The following is a 19,489-nucleotide window of genomic DNA, read 5'->3' as shown; positions in this document are numbered from 1 at the left end:
AAGGCAAGGTCGAATGCGCGGACTCTCGGGTTTCGCCTTGTTCCTCCCCCCCGGGAAACCGGGCTGAGACTGTCGTTTGAGTCGGGGCTTAAACGGCGTCCAGTGAAGATTAAAATTTAATTATTTACGCCGAGGAGCAGGCGGGCATCCAAAGCGAAGTTCAACGACGGGACAAGTTGGAATAACTGATTAACCCACCCCCGAATACGACCCGAGACTGCGTTCAAATCCTTCCGCGTAATCCGTGCCACTGGAGCAGATTCATCTCCGCGTCTCGTTCTCCTCCTTCGCACGAAGTAAGAGCCCGGGGTTTTAACCCGATGCTTGGAAAAGACGGAGTCGGTTCTTGGTCGACTTCCTAATTTCCCCCGCATTGATCCCGGCTGGTGAACAGCTTTGGACAGGCGGTCATGGGCTGGACGATGGGTCAATCATCCGGCTCTGGCTCTCATCTCGGATCCACCCTGGAGAGCTTCGCTTCTGTCTCCAACACTGCAGAGGCAACAGAGGCTAATGAAGATGTTTGTCAATACTGGCTCGGTTGAGGGCCGTCTACTGTCTGCTCGAACCTCCTCTTGGCTGCATGCTTGCTTGCTTGCTGCTGCTGCTGCTGCCGATCCCTGACTCTCCGCGTGTTTGCCTGATTGTGTGTGTGTGCCGCTGAATGGGACGCGAGGAGACATCTCGCCCGGTTGCTCAATGGAGCCTGTCGTGTACCCGGGCGGGTCGGTGACTCGAGATAGGTACAACATTGCAGGCCAATATTGAATTATAACCCAATTCTGTTAACTGACAAATTAAATCCCGCTGCTCGGAGCCGCCTTGACTGGTCCCTGACTTGGAGCAGATGACTCGCTCTCTTGTTTCCTTTTTCAACCCGTGTACACATCAGGCGTATATCAGTCTGAAATTCGATTATCCTCATGTCTGATTCATCGAAATGGAATCGGGCCGTGTGTCACTGTGAAAAGAATACTCGTTCACCGGAAAATAGAAATTCCGCTGATCGCGGTCACACTTTTTCCCTATACCTGCGATGAATATTCGATTGAGGTACATATTTTCTCGGATAGTCGGGGGAATTGCCGGAAAGGCGGTGCAGCCGTATAACCGGAAACGAATTACTTCGGCGATAAAATGGTACGCGCTATGCAACACCTTGAAGCGCTTGGGAGCTTTTGAACGTTGTGTGTAAGGATCGTTCCCAGATGAGACATGAATACAAAAGGGTCCTGCATTGCTCCTAAATTTAAGCTCGAGTGGTAGGCACGGTGACAAAGCTTTGTGGAAAATAGCTGGCCGGAAGTAGTTGAAGGGCGAGACGAGGTGGAAACTGGGGTAAAGGTGGAACGTTCGAGGTACATCGGGAGAGAACAAAAGATCCCTCGAGGAGGATCTTTAATCTACATCCTGCAGTAGAAGGAGCCCGGCGAGAAACTCCCGAGTCGTCAAAATTTCTCTTATCCTTAATTCCGAACTTCGAAGCCGTGTACGTTTTAGCTGCTGCTACTGCTGATGATGGTATTTAGAAAGTTCTCTCTACGGTGACCTTGAGACACGATTTGGCGATGCCGCTTTGAGCCTCCGTTTCGTTAAGCCAGCGAGTCTAATCCAACGAAGATTTTGCTTACAGCTAAACCGTTCTCTCTAGACAACGAGGGTCGAAAGGTCGAAGGAAGGCGCGCCGAGGTTAGGTCAGATTAAATTTCCTCCGGGCTCCTCCTGTTAGCCGCGTCAGATCTTTATTTTAGCACTTTTATATCTCGGTGTACGTGCCTCCTCCTCCTCCTCCTATTCCTCCTATCCGGCCAAAGATCTTAAGGACTTTGCTTCTCGTTTGAGAAACCTGATACGACTATCAAAAATGAACGGAGAGAAACCAGGGGCAAAGGTCGTGCCAAGAAATAATGCGAATAAGAGAAGAAAGGAAATGTTTTTCCGCGACGGTGTCCGATCAAGGTTTCAACGAAATTGAATTTATGGAGAAATTTTTCTCCCCCCTTCAAGTTCACCAGTATTTATAACCTCGGAATTTATTCGATTATTCATTATCCGGTCGACTAGCTAATTCCGGTAATTAGCTTCCCGCGCGTCGTCGTTCGTTGGACAAAGCTCATTACTAAAGCAATGTAATAAATTGCCGACGTTCCGGATCGGGTGAAGTCATCGGAAATTTACGCGGCAAGGCTTCACAGCAGCGCGAGGATAGTGTATAATATTTTTTCATTTCGATCGAGCAGGTAGGGCGAATATTAATATCACCACCAGGCGAGTTAAGGTAATTGATGTTATTTAAGAAAGCACGAGGTCCCGCGACAGTAACGTATAACCGTAATGGTACGAAAAGAACGTTGGAATTATATATTTTTTATTTTTTTTTCATTCCGCCTTACGTTCTCCTCACTTTAGAATAAAACCAGCCACCTAATTACACTCATACCCAGGAAAACCTGTAATTATCGAGCCTGCCATAACGTTCGACAGCCGGAGGAGGAGGAGGAGGAGGAGGAGAGTATTAGCACTTGAGGCATTAATAAAGCAACGAAACATCGAGACAGGAGGTAACAAAAAAAAAAAAAAACGAAAAGAATAAAAGCAAACGTTAATTTCATCGACTGGAGCGAAACAGACGTCGTTCCGGTTCCCGTCACTGTTTTGACACTGCCATTCTACACGCGGACGAATTAATCTCGGAGACTCGAATGATGTTCTCGAGAGAAAGTAGTTAATAATACAACAGTGTCCACCGCTTGACAGGGCTGTAGCCAAGCGACACGCAAAATCGATACTGACCCCATCCAAGGTACGGCCAAGTCCAGGCACAATATTCTACCATCAGGTGGACGTGATGGCACAGGTACTATCACGGCGGACGCACAATATAGCCCAAGTTCATAAATAATCACGGTGTAGATCGTTAGTCATGGCCATTCTGACACATTTTGTTTCAATCACAATCAAGAGGAGCTTCTTCGTGGTGGGCGTGTCGTGGACCGAGGGTGTCTCTCTGCTTGGGGGTAACTTTTGGGGGCGAGGAGCGATGGTGAAGAGGAACTCGAGAACGGGTAGCTATCAAAGAAGACTTCGCTGGCACGTGGCTTTGATTCTTTATCCGACGTTGCGATCGGTCGAAGAATTCAGGTGTGGATGAGTTTTCGCGTTATCGTCAGGATCAGGCGAGTCGATGGATTGATTGGGGAAACGTCGAGAGTTATTTGAGCGTGTTTTCGCGACGGGGAGGTTCTAGGAATTAAATATGCAAAGTTTATCGTCGCTCAAAGTCAGAATTTCGAACCCCAAAGGTAAACTGCTCTCGCTGTCCCAAGACGGGGGATGGGGATAACGAAACGAAACGAGGGTGCAAAGATGAAAGCAAAAAGTTGGGAGAGGAGAGGAGAGGGTGAAGCGGTCGAAAAAGTACAAACACCCACCGAAGCAGTGTGTCGTTGTTTGGATAGCTTTGCTGCCGCAACCCCAGGGCTTGTTACCGCAATAGTTTACTTACAGGACGAAACCGGAGGGCGGCGAGCGCCCGGCCGATCATCAATTTGAAACTTTTCCTAAGTAAAGTTTATCTCGCGCCTGGGATACGCCTAGCCTCGGAGAGAGAGAGAGAGAGCTGGTCGCCTGCACGTCCGTCTGTCCCATCGCCAAGCTGGTCAACTTCACCGGCAATGGCCGGTGGGCATTCCATGTCTGCGTTGACGTCGAGCTGGAACTACGTGGGCGAAAAAATGAAGACAGTCGGGGTGAGAAAAGGCGACCGTTCAACGTCAGGATACGTCGTCTCAACTTGGAAGGGTCGACCTTGGTCCTGGTCTTCCATTATTTCAAGCGTGCTTTCCATAGGTCCCTGTAAATATTTTAGGGTTAGAAAGGAGGATGTGAAAAGGCTGCCGGAGGAATTTCCGCGTTTTGACATTGGATTACGTACGAATTTTGAAACCACCGTAATCCTGACAAACTCCATGAGCTTTGTGAACAGAGTGTGGAAATAGGTTTGCAATCGGTGAACGGATATCGAAGTGGCTGGCACTGGCCAATTGCAGGACTGTGCGAAGGCAGCCACGTTTGCATCTGTATCTATCGGTAAGGTTCCGCACAACCACAGGCGGAATCCGATCGTCTGCATAGTTGTGTCGTTTTGGGTGAACTCGACCAGGCGTGGAAAGGGGCGCGGTTTGAAGTTGGTACCGTGATATGGGAAAGAGAGTCTCAGCAGGGTTTGGGGATACAATTAAACAGCAGCCGCAGCTAATGGCGCGTAGAAGTGGATGTTGCGGTTCTGCGAAGGGTTGCGATTTAAGGCTTAGTCTCGCCGAGTTATCCCGAGCCAAGGCCTTCCCCGATATCATGCTCCATCCATCCCTCTCTCTCTCTCTCTCTCTCTCTTGCTTCGAAGAGTGATGTCGGGAATTTAGATGGCTAGTGATAGAATTGGGGACGATTCGCTGGAGAAAGAATCGCAGCGTGTCTCGGTTGTGATTTGTGATTTTTGGAAAGGTCATTCGGTTACTCTGATTTTTCTGTCTAGGCGCTGCTCTCGCAGCTGGTTGTTTAGACCAATTAATTAGCAGCGTATATACACTCCAGGGGCAGAACGAACTCGGAGGAGTTGTAGAGTGCTAACTTGGGTGTTATATTATATCAAGTGGGCTACGGCTTTGGTCCAAAACAAGCTGGGTAAGATGTTTGCGCGTTACTCGGCGAGGCGTGATGAGAGCCAGTCCAGGGTTGGTTGGTTGGTTCGTTACTTGGTTGGTTGGCGGGACTGGGGCACAAGCGACATGTGTTTTCGTGTTGGTATTTAATTCGGTGGGAACGGGTCTAAATTCAACGCCCTCTTACTAATTATACGGTGCTTTATAACCGACTACAGCGACTAATTACTTTCAACAATTTTGAGTTCACCTGTAGTGTGGGTGGTAGCTGGTAGCTGGCAGCGCCTACCCGACTCTGTAATTACACTTCGCACCGACACTTCTCCGTCTAGGTTAATTCCTTTTATCTGACCTTGAGAGGGTCGCCGAGTATCGAACGCCAAATTCAACCTGACCCTCGACGAGGCTTCCACTTTACTCGAAAAGGAGCCTCGAGTCGACCTCACTTGACGATTCTTCCAAATCGCTGCATTTCCGTTTCCGGCAAAAGCTCACTGGCACCGACATTTGTGCTTCTTCTTTTCCTCTTAATCTCTTTGACGCCGGGTGATAATGGTCGTCGGCCATCTGGCGGTGGTCGCTGACCCGGAAGCGGGGTGAAAGGACGAAAGATTCTTCATCCCTTGTCTGCGAAATCCGAAGGGTCCGAGATACCGCCGAGGATGATCTACCGCGGTTGCGAGATAAATAGGGCGGGAAATCGGTCGCGATACTTCGTCGAGTCAAGGAACACACCGGTCTGCATGGGGATAGGGCGAAATAAGAACGAGGCGGATTCGAGTCAGGCGTCAATTTCGGATCTCCGTTGCATAAAATATAAATACGACCCCATAACCGCCGGCGACAAGGCGTAAGGGGACGATGGTGGCTTGTTAGAGGGTGTCCCCTGGGTTCGTTACGTTCTTGAACAGCGTGACACGGCCGACCAATTACCCGGACGTTGGACCCGCGGGTCAATTTGTATCCGTCAGAACCGTTGTACAAAAGGAGGTGAAAGGGAAAAAGTTGGAGCCAGAATCTTGGCCTCGACTTTGTGAAAAACAGGTATCCGCACGCCGCCTATTTCCATATCGGTCACACGACACGCGTCTCGTCTATTTTCAATTACTCCGTAATGTCGAAGGAGAACACGTGAGTAGGTGGAAATCTCCTCTCATTTTGCACAATCGTTACCGATTGTGAAAGAGAACTGGAACAGGGCGGAGGTTTCGTTTTCATCATTTGCCCCTTACACGTTGTGAATTCTTTTCACCGGTGAATCAGTCCGTGTGATTCGCTGTAGAAGCGAGCAGAGTTTATGTTTCACGTTAGGCACGTTGTGTACGAGTTCGCCTTTATGACGGAACGAAACTAGTCTCTTTTGCCTGTATCAGAGTCAACATTCAGGGCATTACACGCTTGGCAAAATTCTCTCTACACCCACTGTCGGATACCTATGTGGAATTTTCGTCCTCGGTACCTCAGGTTGCGTCGACTACTGCCGCAGTTGCACAACTCTGCCGAGAGAGAGAGAGAGAGAGAGAGAGAGAGAGAGAAATGCGGTAAATTCGAGCCGAGAACGTCTCGAGGCGCGAGAAGCGACGGGGGACGAAGGGGATGAGGAACTGGTCTCAAATGGCAATTTGAAATCAAATTCTCTTCAGAATTATATCCACAGGCATCCAGTGCAGTTTGGTTCGAGTCATCGTCCTCCCTTCTTATCTAGCACGGATCGTCAAAGTGACGCAATTTCAGATTCTCACTCACGCTTCGTGCCTTGATTAAAGTTCTGCAATGTCTTTACTCGTGTATAGCTATGTGCACGCTCGAAGGACGAGACACACCGCAACTGGATACCCCGGGGTAAATAACCGCAGTTTCGTTCCGCCGCGAAGCGGAATATTCTCTTGGAATATTCCACCAGCTGGGACTGCAACGATCGAAACGAGCGTCTCGCAAGGGGGTCGAGAAAATTCCACAAACTCCGCACTTGTTTCGACGAAATGAAAAAACGCGCTTTGCACACGCGAATCGATCTTCGATCCCGAAGACGGAAACGATGCGAGGGGAGAAAAGTGCAGGCTTCCTACGACGGGGGTGGAGTTCACTTTGAAGGTAATTTCCGAAGTTGGCGAAACAAGCCGTAGTATTTTCACGTTAAGTCCATTACGTGTTGCAGCAGTCGGTTAATTCGCCCTCGAAGGAGGGTAGCGCTGATATTTACTCGAAAGCGACTGCTGCCTTCGGAGAAACTTATCTTTCCCATACCTGGTTATACTCGCGTACGGTGCACGTGGCGAAGAGCTGCTGCTTCTCGTTCTCGATTTTCAACCCCCTAAACACAGAGTTGAAAAAAAACAAAAATTACTAGAACAAAAGGACAGAAGTGGCCGCAGGGTTTAGGAGTCTGCCATGCCGCCGAGCGGGTCGTAGCTGTATAAAGACAATAAAATCGGCAAAAGTTTTTCCGCCATCAATTTTCATCCACTCTCACAAATTTCAAACAAAGTTATACAGCAACCGGCTCGCGCAGCGGTGCTGATGAAACTTTAGTCGTAACGGTGGTGACCCGGATGATATAAAATTTCTTCAACATTTTCTTTGCCCCCCGTCCCCTGATTTTTTTTCACCTCTCCCTTCCCTTTTGGCTTCTCTTCGCACGATTCTACGTTCCTTACTTAACTCCCGGAGTAAATATTCTTCGAGAAACGTGGACGTCCGTCATTGTACGTTTGAAGTAACGAGGCTATCCGTCTTTCTCTCTCTCTCTCTCTCTCTCTCTCTCGTCCGGCCGATTAGTTTGTCTTAAATCCGAGCGTCGCGGCGCGGGGGTTAATTTCGATTATTAACGAGGGCATCTGTCGCCCGGTGGAGTGTGCCAATAAATCAAAGAGACGTTTATGGACTTTGCGAATCCACGCGGAACGGGCGGATAACTCCTTGAGAGGGGCGGGGGCGGGATCGGGGGCCAAGGATTGGATCTTAATTGGGGATCGGCACTTTGAGACGCGGCCGTTCCGGGTCAGCCCTGCAAAGCTGCCGAGAGCTGGGCAGAACCGTTATTAATTCGAGACACGAATTATTCCGGGCAGCTAGGTTGGGTTCGCTGCTGCACAATCATTTTCTACCGCGGGGTTATGGCTGCCGAAATAGTTTCCCGGCCGCGCCTATCGCGGCCTAAATTTCAGTTTGTAATCACTTTTGTATCCGCGCGCACCGGCTGCTGGGATATACCGTCTCATCCACGAGAGTGAAATTTTCTCTCAACCCCTCGTGGAAATTTTTCCAAATTCAAATCCACCGACGGGGGTACGGATAAAGATTTTTTTTGGTGAAACGGAAGTGGAGGCGGGCAAAGAAACCGGGAACTCTCGTCGTAGATCAAATCCCTACCGACTTCCGGTCTTGCATCGGTATTCGGAAGCATGGAAAACGGCGGATATGCGGCCACGGCGATGGGAGACCAGGTTCTATGGGGTGCAACGTCGGAGCGAGCTTAGCAAAAACGTAATCTATGACTGGAACGTTTTTCCGCACCGAGTGCCGGCATGAATCACTCGTGACATTTTTAACAACACCGCATTTTGATCGTAAATTACGTTAGCGCATGCTCGATCGTGTCTTTTCGCGAGATATTGCTTTTGTTTCGAAGTTATCGTTCCGGCTCGACCTTTCATTAAAATCATTTACCTCCAAGTTCAGCATTGGTTCGAAGGGCTGTTTGACAACGCGACGATAAAATTCCCTCGTTTCGTCTAGCGGAGAATTGAAAGGACATATTCTCATCTATTCAGATCATCAAGATCCATGGCGCTCTGGAATCCCGAGGTAATTCAGGCAGGTCCCATTGTTGATATCCTCGGTATATAACGTATAATATCGATCGAGAGCCGTTTCCGTTTTCCGGTTTCTTCCTTCCGTCGGTTTTGATCATCAGATAAAAGCGATGAATTTGGGTCGGCGCGGTAACGGATGTCGTTTGGAATTGATAGGCAAAGTATAAATATTTATCCACCCTGCAGCGACAGCTGGGCACGTCCCTGATCGGCTCGGTTCGCCCGTCTTTTTTACTCGTCGCTAAAACGGGGATCGGTTATACATATTATTTTACGCGCGTAACCCGCAGGATGGATTTACAATGGCGCGCGTGGTAATTTCACGGAATATAAATTGGTCGGGAAATTAGCGCTGACGCTGTATTACCGTTACGGCATAGCTGCACTCTGCAGCTTTTACAATTAATTCTGTTCGTTGAATTTTAACAATAATCGGGGATGAAATTAGCTCGATTTCGTTACGAAGGGAGGGAGGGAGGGAGGGTGGCCTCCACCCTCTTCAGGAATAACCGGACTCTCGAGAACGCCGCGTGCGTTTAATTTCCAAAATCCATATCTGCGGTCACGTACTCTCGAGCTTCTGGACAGAATAAAATTTCCACCCACCCCGCGACCCCGTCGAATACGCGTAATTTTTCCCAGACCTGCGCGGCCGAGACTTTTTACCCGCCGGATATTGTGTAAGGTATATACTCGCGCGATTCGTAAATATAGATATTAAAAAACTAACAAGCTCGGCAATAAAAATCGGGATTTTATACGCGGAGTGCGCTGCTCCGGGGGATTTAACCGCTAAGGTTGTCTTCTGTGAAACAGTTTCAATTTCCGATATTAAAAACGATGAAAATCGGCGGGCATAAAAAATAAAAGTCGGGTTAAACGGGAGCGAGTGTACGGATATAATCGTTATCATCGACGATTCGCTGTGTCAGGCAGCTGCGCTCTAATTGCAGCTTCTCTTATCACTAAGGCCAATTCTCTTCACGGTTACTAATCCCGTACAATCGTGCAGTCTCGTAACGAATCCCCGATCTTGCAAAATCGCCATTTTTACTCCCACTCCCTCCCCTCATTTTCTCCCTTTACTTTTTATACCGCTACGTTCTGGGAAGAACGTTGAGAGAAATCTTTGATTCGCTGAGTGATTTTCGACTTGATTTCGATTTACAGACCTTGAGGTCTCCAGATTCACGAACTTGGATTATCCGCTCGTATCGATTTCTCCTTCAGCCTGTCTCAATCTGGAATTATGTTGTTGCGGGTCGTGCCAACCATCGCTATGCGTGATTGAAATAATTCGTTCTGCACAACACCTTAATTTAAACAGATATTTATCCATCGGAAATAAGAAGTTCTTTCAATCGATTCTTAAGGTTCGATTTTACAATGGTTTTATTCACTTATACAATTCGCTAATGATATTCGCGTTAATTATACTAAAGTTCGAAGTCTCTGAATGGACCGTATTATAATTCAGAATGATCTGCATTGCTCGTAATTCAGACGTGTTCTCTTAATTGCTTCCGCGTTAATTTACTTCTATTTTGCCCGGTGTCTAAAATGATTCTCCGTTGCCTGAGTCTGGTTTGAAACGGATCTTCAGTAAACTCGTTTGCGAAATAACGGACGGTACGTTGTATGCGTGTCGTAGATCCAGCAGGACCATTTCACACCGAGACGGTGACTGTATATACATCGATATGGATCTTGGAGCTATGTCACGAGCATGCCGAACTCTTACGGTAATCGCACGTTCGTGAGTTACGGTACAAGGATGGTACCGCCTTAATTATCGGCTAGGAGGTAACAATACTCTTCTCTCTGCAACCGGATGCCAAAGACCGTGGCAGGATTGACGAGGTGTCGGTGTCGAGGCTGCGAGAAGACGGATCTTGAAGGTGCGAACGCGACGTCGAGCTGCAGTCACTTAATTCATGCACCCACGAGACTCTTCCGAAACGCCTATATCCAGACTTGAATTACTTTTCCTGTCCTTTCGTCTCACCGCAAGCGGGAAAAAGTTTCCCGTTCAATATCCGTAAACTATTAACCGATCGGTTTATTTGTTAATTGAATGTGCGCACAGGGATAAGCTGATTTGTGCGTTTCTGCCAAAGGTGAGATAAAACGCAAGGGTGAAAATTGGCGTTGCGAGGATTTGTAATGTGATATACGGACGCGGATCGGTAGAGAGATAGGGATTTATATCGGTGTTAGATCGTTCAATTAAAATTTTTAAATTGCTTCCTACACGCAATTGTTGACGCGGAATTCCTGCAGCTCGAGCTTGCCGAGGAGGCCGTGAAAATTGCATCGTTGAACGGGGGTTGGAAATAAAATAAATTTATTGAAATAATATAAAACAAATTTAAAAAAAAAAGAGAGAGAGAGATTCACGACGCGATAAATTTCGAAATATACGTTACAGGTGGCGGTAACTTTTTCTTTCATTCTTCCGTTTCCGATGGATCCTTATTTTTCTTTTTCATTCTTTTACACACAACTTTGTGCTTCTTTCGCTTGGTAATTCCTTTATGTTTTTTATTTTTTATTTCTCACCCTGTGCGGCTCGAAACTCTACCGCGAATTTTATACACTCGACAGAATCGCTTCACGCGTACTTTGAGACCTTCTCAACCGCGAAATTTTTATTCGTCACATTATTCCTTGGCTTGGCTGGAGAGAATTGCATCGTGGATTTATTTAAACATATAATGCATATTGTTGTAACGCTTTAAGCGCAATGATTTCCTTACGATTTATTACCATTTACGCAACTCCATGCACACTTGCCGTCCTATTACTACTGCTACCACTACTACCACCACCACCACCACTATTTACACCTTTTGCCTGCATATTATCATGCAACGCGGGAAATGGAGCGGAAGTTGAGAAAGCGAAGGAAAACAACGAGGGTACGTTGTATATACATGTATGTGTATAACGGGGCAGTAGGTAGAAACGCGTTTGCACGCGATAAAAATTAGTCGACTTCTCTGTACAATCGTACGGTAAAATCAAGCCGCGACACATGCTATACGCCCTGGTTAATTAGCTCTACGACTCGCAGCTTGTTCGCGTTGTATAATGTACTGAGATTGAGCAACGCTGTAATAAAATTCGAGAAACGAAGGTGATCGTTGAAAAAAATACAAAACAAGTTTTCTGATATTTTATTCTTTAAAAAATAATTGCAGAGGAATCAATTATAATAAAGAATTAACTATTAATTTTTGATAATTTGAAAAAGTGTCGCGATAACGGTTTCCAAAAATATGCATCGCGCGATGCCTTCAATCCCACTTTTTCCAGTATTTGTTTACACACTGATTTTTTTTTTTTTTCTTGTCAGTTCAGACGCCTTCGTGCGAGATCGATTTTCAAAAATAAAACTATTTGAGATTTGACAGCGGTTTGCCCTTCCGGATCGAAAACCTTCCCCTCGAACGAATCAACGGATTCATTTAACGGAGAAGAAACGGTTAGCGGGAGGAAATTAAAAGAATCTAGTGAACGGCGGATTATAAGCAGGGTTCGCAGGAGCTGGTGAAAAATTTCGTTTCGCGAATGAATCCGGGTGTCCGCGGCATCCCCGGGGATTATTTGTTTCCGATTCATTCATCCCGCGGGACGCGACGCTCTGCGTGTGACAGCCCGATTATAATAACCCGAAGGAAGTCTAATTTCTGTGAGAGCTGAAAGTCTGCAAAGAGCGGTTCACTCCCTTTGTCTCGTTTCGTAATATCGTCGTAACGGGCGGACAGGATTGGTCGCGATAATATTTTTCCGACGAATGGGTACATATAAATCCACGGACGAACGACGTCGGTTATTTTACGAAAATAGTTCGTCGGTCGGCGGAGAAATCGGCGGGGGAGGAGGAGAAAGGGGAGACAAGAAGCGAATAAGCGCCATGGACCGGAAGTCGAGACGCGGGAACCAGCGGACGAGAGGAAATTACGTCGCTGCAACCGGCGAGAACTCGCCGATGCCATAAGGATTAATCATTTTATCTCGCGTACTTGATTGTCGGACTTTACCTTATGTTCCCGTCATTTCTACGGAACGTGAACGAATTTCGACCGTCATGTACCAAGGGCTTGCGATTTTTACATTTAAATGGTGTCGATTTCGTTTTTCTATACAATTATTTCCAGGGACTAGATTTAATGATAAATAATTTATAAAACTACAGGCTCTGTCTGTAAGTGAATAAACCGTTACCGACAAACTATGCGATGTAATTTCGCTCACTTAATTTGTAAACGTGGGGTGTCATCGACGCGTCTACTCGTCGAGTTTTTCCTACCCTCACGAATGTGAGGGTTCTTTGTATACCACCCATAGAACGAGTGTCGCTCTCGAGAGTCGATGCTCTTCGAATTGGTGGAGAAAGGGCTGAAGAAAGGTGGCGAGCTAGGAGTCGAAGGATTGCGTTTGACAACTTGTCAGTTTCCGACCGAACTGGCCATTTATTGCGACGGCAGTCGGATGACGATTTTTTAAAATATTTACGGATGGAATCACAGACCGCACGGACACGGTTGTTAAAAAATACCCGAACATCGGGGTTTTTCTTCGCCTTTTTTTCCGGGGAAACAGTTTTTTTTTTTTTTAAATGCTTAAAACAGAAACGATTTTTGAAAATATCATACACCTGTAATCTTGTCACAACGGGTTACGCGTATATCTGTGTACGATGTATTATATTTATGTTACGTATAATAATATAGCGGGAAGAAACTGCGAGCGATTTATCATCGAGGGAGAAAAATTTCCCTCTCACGTTCGGACAAAAAGTAGAAAAAATAGTTTCTCTTTCCAGCAACGAGTAGCGAGCGGGAGAAAGTCTACGTCCTCTTCCCCTTTTTGCGCGTCTCCTTGCTTCCTCCTGGTATTTTTCTCATTCCCGTGCATCGTCCTAGCTGAGCGACTAGGCACATGACAAAACGCCCAGCGTAGGTATGAGAGAACGCGGCTCGATCTTTACCCCGGTGATTTCGTTCAATCAATGCCCCGAAATCCTCTTAATCAACTCGGATACACCCTTTCCAGGTGGGATTCGATCCGGGGTATACAGTGATTAAGGGAAAAGAATAAACGGCTCGCGGGTGGATCGTGGCGGGGAAACGAGAGAAAAAGGAAAAGGTAAAGAAAAGCTGCCCGCTTTTCGCGCGGCAGAATTGGAAGATAGAAAACCGGACTTGTCAAAGGCGGAATTAAGCGACCGTACAACAGGGCGATAGACCGAAAAGGTTCGGCTCTCGCCGCGATACGTCGAACAGCCGGGGTCGCGGGACGCCATCTTGGCCGTAAAACAACCTGGCATAAAACTCCGGTAAGACAGATGAGTGGCCGAAACTGCCGCACGGACTGTTTCCCTGGTTAGCCGGGACGATTTTATGAGATTTTTACGACCGAGAATTTTCCACCCACCTACACGATACGTATCTACATCGTACGTACGTACATTACGCATTATCGCTCGAATAATAAATATGACAAAGGAAAGCGTTGCCCGATATAATGTTGTCGATACGAACAAATTGTTAAATGTATCGTGAAAATCGTTTGGACAAGGGGGACGAAAATGTTCGCGCGTCAAGGGCCGCTGGCATTGGCAGGGAATCGACCGTACGTAAGCGTACGCCGTCGCGTCGAGGGTTTTTAAGATATGGTAGATGCGCAGGTGGGACCTCTTCTGCATTCTCGTTATTCACCGGGGGCGGGTACTACGTCCTTCTCTTTTATTATCCGCTTTTGGTTTCGCGCTAGGCGAGGCGGTGAACCGCCCCCCAGATTTCCCATTCAAGTTGGCACGTTACTTCGCAACCCATAAGTCACTCGGTGCCGGGCCAAAGAGCCGGAGAAAACCGGCGGGAGAGGGAATATAACAGGGAAAAAGAAGGGGACAGAGAGAGAGAGAGAGAGAGAGAGAGAGAGAGAGAGAGAGAGAGAGAGGAGAGAGAGATTCTCCACAGATCCGGGGGACTCGGAGGGAACCAGACAGAAGTATGGAGGGGGGCTACGAATATCCGGCAAGTAATTGAATTACAATTGGTTTTCTCTGCAACGCTCTCTTCTCCGTTATTCTCTTTTTTCCCGTGGCTTGATCGCATGGAAGCCCGCTGAGTTGCGAAGAGGCGTGTGGAACGATCCTCAACAGGATTCAGAGGGATATTTTCATCTCCCGGAGTTGCGTGGATCGATCGAATTTCATATAGAAATTCAAACTCGTCTTTCAAGAGTTGTAATCAGTTATTGATATAATAATAATAATAATAATAATAATAATAATAATAATAATAATAATAATCACAATTAAGTTCCAACAATAGTTTCTTATCGTTTAAAACAACTGTTTGGAAATTTTTCTTTTCGTACGTTAACGAGGTTCAATTTCTTGATTTATCGAACGCGCGTGTGTCGGGTGAGATTTTCCTTAATTCCAGAACCAGAGGTAACATTTGATTTTCTTGTCGCGAGAAACGTTCGCGGAACGGAATGATTAATTGTGTCTTTTCTGCAGTTTGGCGAGCATCTCTTTCTTGTTATTTAGCTAGAAACTAGGCAAAGGCGAAGGCGAAAGCGGAGCGGCGATGGTGGAAGACAAGTTTTCCAACTTTTGTGTAATTCCCTGAAATTACTTCTAAATTAAAAGAATGCTTTAGCGGATTAAATTCTCTAAACTTGAGTAAATTCTCGTTTGCGTAATTGTGAACAAAGTCGCCACTCGACTTTACCGCCTCCGGCCCCTCGCCCTCCAGTCCGCAAAATCTCGGCATACTCCGGCATTCCCCCATTTCTCTCTCCGCCCCCGCCCCCCTACCCCTGCCCCACCACCATCCCAATCCCCGACTTCTCTCTCGGTGAGCAAACTTCTTGATTTATTTTGCCGAATTTAACGTTGATTGTATTGCGGCATTCGAATGGAATACATTAAGTCATTTTCATGTCTATTATACTTCGTGACGTTTTCTTCTCCTGTTTTATTTTTTTTTTTATTCTCTCTTTCATCACCGCTCTTGTCGGAACGACTCTGTCAAGATTTTTCACCGACGTTTGATGCAAGTCCAAATTACACTTGTGTCTCCTCGGCATCCTTCTTCAAATCCCTCAAAATTCATTTCTTCCCTTTCACATTTCTTAAAAAAATTATCAGGAGATGAATGAGCGGTAAATTATTGCACCGTAAAACTTTTTTACAAATTACGAAGAATTTTTGTAAAACTCTAATCAATTAGCAGCTGTTTAAAACTGACAAGAATTTTTGACAGTGTATGTAATAACACATGGAAAGAGTTGTCGGTTTTGCGCTGCAACGTATAGCGAAAGTTTTACGATTACGTTATAAATTTTTTCCCACAAAGAATCAGCCTGAGATAGATACGAATATTGTCTCAAATTGCGGATATACGCGGTATTCTTCGTTGCTGCAGGGCTGTATAAATATTCATGGGGGAAAAGGTGTTCGTATATGTATACAAGAGCGGACATAATTGTTGATGTGAAAATTTACACACCGGGCTTATATGAAATTTGATTAGAAACGAGATCCGGCGTTTAATTTGCTAATTGAAACGGGCCAGCGTGAAAAGAGTCGCAGGCGCGTGTGAATGCGCGGTAGAAAGAGATAGGGGATGAAAGGAGGGTACGAGGTAAAAATTGAATAAGTTTACATCGCGTTGATGAAGGGCTTTCGTGTTTGATTTCTGCTTTTTATCCCCATCCGGGCGTATGTAGCTGTATGTACACACCCTATACACGCGCATAACGAGAGGGATTTAAAAAATTGCCTTCTTTTTCATACGGAAATTTTCCCGTCAAATTCCCGTTCGGATTATTTGCTTAAAATTTCTTCGAGAATTCCCTCGGTTCGAGGAATACCTCGATTAATTCAATTTACATATTCGCGCGAAGACACGCCAACACTCACATATTACCGAGCTGCGACTGCTCTGGCGCAAATATTTTTCCCCTTGAAAATTCATCAACGACTGTGCAGCCTGATAGAGTGGAAAGGTTGAAAATTTTCTCTCTGTACCTCTTGTTTCCTGCATCGCAAAGCGGAAGGCGACTATTCGTTCTATCGCCGTGAAACACCGCGTAAAAACAAAAAAAAAAAAAAAAGAAATGGAAAGAAAGAAAGAAATTAAGTAAAAGGAACCATCCAAAGTAAGAATAATAATTTAATCGAAGTAAAACACGCGCACCAAAGTATCGCCTGATCTCTTTCTGTTTCAGAACGATCACCGACTTCTCCGGTCTGAATTACAAAAGGTGAGTAATCGGCCATCGCTTGAATCATCGCGGCTCAATATCGGGGATGTTTATCGAACAAGGCGTGACTGTGGCAACAACGCGGGTTGATTGCGACGCCGTTTGCTTTATCGATTCATCGTCGGATAAAATTAAGGCGGAATTACTAAGCTTATAATTAGCAGTAGTGGGCAGGCCGATGTTGAATCCATATTTTGGGTGGCTTTCGGCGGGCGAGAAGGGCTTAAAACATGCAGTAATGCCTCGTTAATACCCGGCACGCGAGCGAGGGCGCCCATCTCGTAACGACGGGACAGAGTTACGCTCGAACAACCTCACGAGGCTAAATTCAACCTCGTTAATGGCTAATGCCGTAGCGGTGGCTCGGGCGAAAGCTCGAGCTTTACAATTTTTCATATCACTTATCGTAGGGATTTGGAATCCGACGTTTTTCAAAAATATTTGCTTGCTTTTCTTTTATTTCATCAATTTTATCACTCGCAAAATAGTCGTACGTTGCAGATTCCTCTAAGATAATTAATTCTCGATCAATCGATCTCACAATTAATTCCCTCGTCAAAGACAAGTCACACCTATGCAGGCTGGGGTGGTTTTTGTTTCGAATTTTTTCGAAATTTGTTCGGGAAGATCTAGAAATTGCGTCCGAATGAACGAATAGAAATCTCCTCATAAACACGGATCTTTAACGAGGTCTACCTTCGCAGAGGTTATATTACTGCGGTCGTAATCATTTGGCAATAGCTCGCGGTATTCACTGTGAAACATTTTTACGGTGTTAAAAAATTGGCTGCTACCACGATGCATAGGTTTCCTATTACAGGCATAACAGGTACCCACACCAAGTCTGCAAAGTGTATTTTCGCGCATCTTCGCTTCGTCTTCTCATCGGCAGGACAAACCGTCTTTCACGTTCCTCGCAACGCGACTCCGCTCCTGTCATTCTTCCTCTTCCGCCCGCATACCGCGATCCTTCCGCATTTCGTCCCATCCGCACTCACCTGTATCCACGCGACTCGCCAAATACATCCGTCTTTTTCCGTTATTATCCTACCGAGCTGTCGATTTCATTCTTTCTCTATCCGTCAGTTACGTAGCGACGATACGTACGAGGTAAAATCTTCGATTTACGTAAACGCGGAAATTCGCACCAAACGCGATGATTTCTCCCCAATCTTTTGTCAATATTGCAATTTTGTCGCCTGGCTAATCGGTATTTAAATTCCGTCTCTCTGATAGAATTTTGCTAGATATATCTTCGGTACTCCAAAAATGCAGAATAACTATCGTTGACCATCGTCGTTACGCGAACCGAGATCACGGTTCAATTTCATCTCGTCGTAATCATGTCAATGCTCGAATACACTCGATGTTAACAAAAGTTTATCCACCCTGTTGCCTGGCTCTCCGCGATGCAAGGGTGCGGGTATATAAATTCGTTCGAGGCGGAGTAGCCGGATCAATACCCATACTTTTTCACACAGACATTTCCCGCTGCTGAAAGCTTATCGCGAGTTCGAGGTCGGTCGGTGAGGGGGAGGGGTTTGGAAAAAAGTGAAGCGGTAGGTATAAAAGGTAGCTCTAGAAACGCTGGCGGTATCTAAACAGGGTTAAGAAAGCTGCAGCGAACGAGGGTGGGGGTGAAAAATATTTTGTCAATGGTTCGGAAGAGAGCTGGCGTTGTCGGTGTGACGCGCACACACGCTCGCCTACGCACGTGTCTTGCAAAAACGTCGTGATTCGAAGCGCGTCAACTACGGTATCCTACTTCGGGCCTTGGATGGCCTTGGATGGCCTGTGCTTATTACGACCGCGTGAAAAAGGGTGGTAAAATTGTACGTGCGGAGGCCGTTGTTGAAGCATCTGGCCGTGCGTCTCGTCGTGCATCAGCTGAAACCCTCTCAGGAAGGAAGATTCTCAACCTCTTGAAACTGAGATGAGAGGTAAAGAGAAAGAGAGGGTAAAGAAAAAAAAAAATGGGCCGCCTTTTCACCGTTACGCGCGAAACCCCGACTGGACTGAAAAAAATTCTCTCGTCTATCGGCTTTCCGGACCTTAAACACCCTCAACGTCTACTTTCTTTTGTCTAGTTTCAAACTTTTCGAAACGACATCGCTGAACATAATGAAAATAATCGCTCTTATCTTTGTTGATGATTTTTGCAGAGATTTTAAGGCATCGCACTTGTCACGGAGTCGTTGAATTTTGTTTCAACGTCACAGCGACGAAGGAAATAAATGAGAAATTGGTACGATTTTTATACTTGCGGTTTCTTCGATCATTTTATTTATATGCATCGAAGTTGAAAAATTGTCACCCCGCGACGTGATAATAAAAAAGGATGTTATTTTTTTATTTTATTTTATTTATTTTTTTTTTTCTCCATTACCGTAACAAAAATTTCCTCACAATCGTTTCAGAGTTCCAGCTTTTTCATGCCACTATTCAATGTCGTAAAAAGCACCAACTTCATACCGCCTCAAAAGATAAAAAGTAACAAAGTGACGACTCTGTGATGGAAAAAAGAAGGGAGGGGGTAAAAATAACGAATCTCCTTCGGGGTGCAACAGACTCGGAGAAATATTATTCGAATTTCCACAAGCTCTAGACCGCAGCTGCAAGCTCTCGAAGCCCTCGGGGCTATCATGCAACGGCAGAGCGCGTTTATGGTTTCTGGGGCTTGCATAGGTGGTGCGCGCATAACCGATGTAAATTCGACCCGTGGCCGCTGCC

At 46.1% G+C, this 19,489-nt stretch overlaps 1 protein-coding gene across 5 annotated transcripts in view; it reads left to right on the top strand.

Annotated features, from left to right (window-relative positions):
- Positions 1-19,489, top strand: part of LOC107221027 (teneurin-a) — a 504,979-nt gene that overhangs the window by 141,257 nt on the left and 344,233 nt on the right. For 4 of the 5 annotated variants that reach the window (XM_046742591.1, XM_046742590.1, XM_046742587.1 and 1 more), the window contains exon 2: positions 16,724-16,759. The exons of the other annotated variant lie outside the window; for it this stretch is intronic. The gene's annotated coding sequence lies outside the window, so the exon portion shown is untranslated. The remainder of the gene's footprint in view (positions 1-16,723; positions 16,760-19,489) is intronic. 5 annotated transcript variants of the gene reach the window in all.

The sequence above is a fragment of the Neodiprion lecontei genome, chromosome 6 (assembly GCF_021901455.1).
Source record: "Neodiprion lecontei isolate iyNeoLeco1 chromosome 6, iyNeoLeco1.1, whole genome shotgun sequence".
Classification (NCBI taxonomy): domain Eukaryota; kingdom Metazoa; phylum Arthropoda; class Insecta; order Hymenoptera; family Diprionidae; genus Neodiprion; species Neodiprion lecontei.
This window is presented reverse-complemented; position numbering and strand designations above follow the sequence as displayed.